The sequence below is a fragment of the Lynx canadensis genome, chromosome E2 (assembly GCF_007474595.2).
Source record: "Lynx canadensis isolate LIC74 chromosome E2, mLynCan4.pri.v2, whole genome shotgun sequence".
Lineage (NCBI taxonomy): Eukaryota > Metazoa > Chordata > Mammalia > Carnivora > Felidae > Lynx > Lynx canadensis.
This window is the reverse complement of record NC_044317.1, coordinates 14,069,206-14,073,005: the sequence shown is the minus strand read 5'-3', so window position 1 is coordinate 14,073,005 and position 3,800 is coordinate 14,069,206. Positions and strand designations below refer to the sequence as shown.

The following is a 3,800-nucleotide window of genomic DNA, read 5'->3' as shown; positions in this document are numbered from 1 at the left end:
CCTGGGTCTTGCTTCAGATTCTGTGTCTCCCTCTCTCTCTGCCCCTCCCCCACTCACATTCTGTGTGTGTGTCTCTCTCTCTAAAAAATAAATAAAACATTTAAAAAAATTAAAAAGAAAGTAGGGATCCTTTGTACAACATGGAGCAGACTTAGCAAGAAAATCAAATGTTTGTTGAATGTGAATTAAAAAAAATGTGTGTATCAACTCTATTTCCAAATCCTACCTCTTCTCAATTTCTAACTTGAATGCCAATTTCTCATGAAACATTTCCTTATATCCCCAATCATACTGACCTACAAAGGCCCACACAGTGTGCGCATGGGCCACCCCTATCTCTTCACCTTACCTCCTGCCGCCCTCCCTCTCATTCACTTGACTCCACTACATTGGCTCCCTCCTGGCTGTTGCTCCTGGTACATGGGGAACAATCAGTTAATATTTGTAGAGTGAATAAATGAATGAATGAATATGGCATCTCCCTTGTTTTTTATCATTCTTGACATAATCTGTTTTGTTCTATATAGGTGTGTATTTATCTTACCTCCCCTACTCTTAGACAGCTCAGGCCATTCTACTCACTTTGATATGACCCTTGGTCCCTGGCACATTGCTTGGAATGTACTTAATAACAGCTATTAACAACAATAGTAGGAAGAGCTCCCCCCCCCTTTTTTTTGAGTGATTACTATGAGCCAAGCCCTGTAGTAAACATTTATAGGTATCCATCACCTCATTTATATATCTAAATGACTGTCAGGATGCACATGTAGGAAAGCACATAGTCATAAAAGGGACCTTCTGTACAGGGTGCCTGGTGGCTCAGTCAGTTAAGCATCTGACTCTGCCTCAGGTCATGATCTCGCAGTTCATGAGTTTGAGCCCTGTGTGGGGCTCTGTGCAACAGCTCAGAGCCTGAAGACTGCTTTGGATTCTGAGTCTCTGTCTCTCTCTGTCACTTCCTTGCTTGTACTCTGTCTCTCTCTTTCTCTCAAAAATAAATACACATTAAAAATATTAAATTAACAAGTACTTAAAAATTTTATCAGAGCTAATTTCTGATATGGTAAATATCAGTAGATATAGCCCACACATAAACTAAAACTCTTTGGGGTCCTCAATACCTTTAAGAGTATTATGTGGCCCAGGGAGCAAATTGCTTGAGAACTTGGTGTTATTAGGTAATATTTAAGTTTCTTTTCAGCTCTAAAATTGAAGGGTTCTCTGCTCATAAAGCAATTTAGATCATACATAACTTTTGGAGGGCAGGAGCAGGGGCTCCAGATCACTAGGCAGTCTTTGGGGCAGCTCAGAGAAGAAGGGCCATCTTGGAACTGGATTCTGGGCCTAGGTTACACATTGTTTGACTGTTCTTGGGCACCTGGATTTTCTCTGCTCTTAACTGCTCGATGGACTTGTGGAAGCTCCTTTCCTGTCTTGGACTCACACACAACTCCCAGTTATGATTCATTTCTCCCACACTCATTATTTCACTCCTTGTCCTCTTTTATGCTTAAGTGATATGTAAATTTTTACCTTGACCCTTGACTAGAACCTGCTTCCGACTCTTTCTTTCTTTCTTTCTTTCTTTCTTTCTTTCTTTCTTCTTTCTTTCTTTCTTTCTTTCTTTCTTTCTTCTTATCTTCTTTCTTTCTCTTTCTTCTTTCTTTCTTCTTTCTTTCTTTCTGTCTTTCTTTCTTTCTTTTTTCTTTCTTTCTTTCTCTTTTTTTCTTTCTTCTTTCTTTCTTCTTCTTTCTTTTCTTCTTTCTTTCTTTTATTTCTTTCTTTCCTTTCTTCTTTCTTTCTTTCTTTCTCTCTTCTTTCTGTTCTCCAACCAGATTATTGAACATAACAAAATTCTATATACAAGGTGACCTGGATCTGCTGCTCAAACCGTGATCCTTTCTTCTTACTTATATTTTGATAAGCAGTCCGCTGAGTGTGAAAAAGCAGCTTACTCTAAATTCATAGAAAAGTGCCCAATGCACACTAAACAAATGGGGCCTAACCACTGGAAGTTTAATAGTTCTACAAGATAATTAACATAGGATCAAGCCCTAAGAAGGGTGCCTGGAGAACTGAGATGAGATGTCAAGAGACCATTTGGCTCTGCTACTGTGAGGCCGTCATGTTTCTGGATCATAATGTTCCCATTATCTGATTCTAGACACACCACAGGAATTTAGTGGGGACTGCGGTTAGCTTAGCTGCTTGCTGGGCTAGAACAGATGTTACCCCAGCATGCTCATCTGACAGGGATCCGCGGCAGCCCAGATTAAGACCTTGTGAATCTGTGCACAGGACTCCAACAATGGATGAATTCTTCACTGTGTCCTCCAAGTGTTGCTCCAAGGTCGTCTCCATCCCGCCTGCTGCCTGCCCCGCCCCTACCCTGCTTCCAACATTATATACTTAGTTGTCCATAAACCAAGGTCTTACAATATCCAAACACTTCCTGGATTAGGTAATATTTCCTAAGATGTTAGCCCCAAATATCTTATTTCATATTGCCCAGGGCATGTGCAGGATTACAGCAGATTTCATGGTTTAAATTCTTTCTCATTGATTACCTCTGGGGAAAGGAACAGGGTGGCAAAAAATAAAACTTTGTTTCAAATGAAGCAATCTGAAAATAATCTGAAATGTAATTATTTCTAAAAAAATTTCTTGTTTGGCTGGCATCATTCCATACCAGGGAGGATCATCTTACAGGGTGGTTACAGAAGTGCAAAGTACATCACACATCACTGGGCAGTAAAGAATGGTTTTGTTTTTTATCCCCTTCAGTTAACTGAGTCATAATTTGATGGAGTGAACTAAGAATATTCACTGGCCTCTATTACTTTATGAAAATGATATTTTTTTAAAAATCCAGATGCACTAGAAACTTAGATACACTATATATTGTATGAAGTATACATACTGGAAATGCTTTCTATTCATCTGCTAGTATTTGATGTAATTGGTGATTTCTTTGTGCTCTGCTTTTGTTGTTTTCTCAGTATGTTCCCACGTTGATGCATGTGGAGGAAAGAGGCAAGCGAAGGTGTTACTCCCAACCAGGGCACTTATTTGCTGTGAGATCTTTGGCTTGTTTTGCCCTGGGTCTCCATGACTCACATCTGTCACACAAGGGGAAGACTTTCCTTTGAGGGACAACTGGGAGGAAAACACAAGATCCAGACAACAAAGTCTTTTGGAAAGTTAAAAGTACTATTCAAAACCTAAGTAGTAGTAGTAACTATTTCTCATGCTTAATTCTCAAAATACTATGGAGGGAAACTGGAACCTAGACATTGGTTCCACTTGCAAGATTAGAACAAGATGGATGAAGAATGTTCCCTGAGTTCCAAAGCAACTCAGTGGTGAGCCTGCTATAGCTGCCTTTGTCCAGCCCAAGGAAATATCCTCAAAGCTGGAGGTCAGTGGTCAGATGTCTTCAAAGTGGGAACAGCAGCATCTATTTCCAGATCCCCAGCTTTGCGTGAAAGGAGGGCTGCTTGCTCACACAGGTTCTCCTTCTCAAAGCTGCTTTCATAATTTGCCCTCCTCTTGCTTTACAAAAGGAATGCATACTCTTAACCTGCCCTGTACTGCCCCTGGGAGTAAAAACCTCTGGGGCACCAAACAAAGGGACACTTTGAAATATAGATTTCTGAAAAGGCTCCTTTAATAATTAATCAAAGGGGGAAGAAAAACTGCCTACTTTTTGTCTTCCATTGTTTGTACATTTTTTTATTGGGAGGAATTGGCCTCCATTGGGATATTTTGAATTCAGATATTGTGTAGTGGGATAATGG

General features: G+C 40.0%; 1 pseudogene; it reads right to left on the bottom strand.

Annotated features, from left to right (window-relative positions):
* Nucleotides 1-2,050: 2,050 nt before the first annotated feature.
* Nucleotides 2,051-2,364, bottom strand: LOC118517779 (annotated as a pseudogene).
* Nucleotides 2,365-3,800: the final 1,436 nt, after the last annotated feature.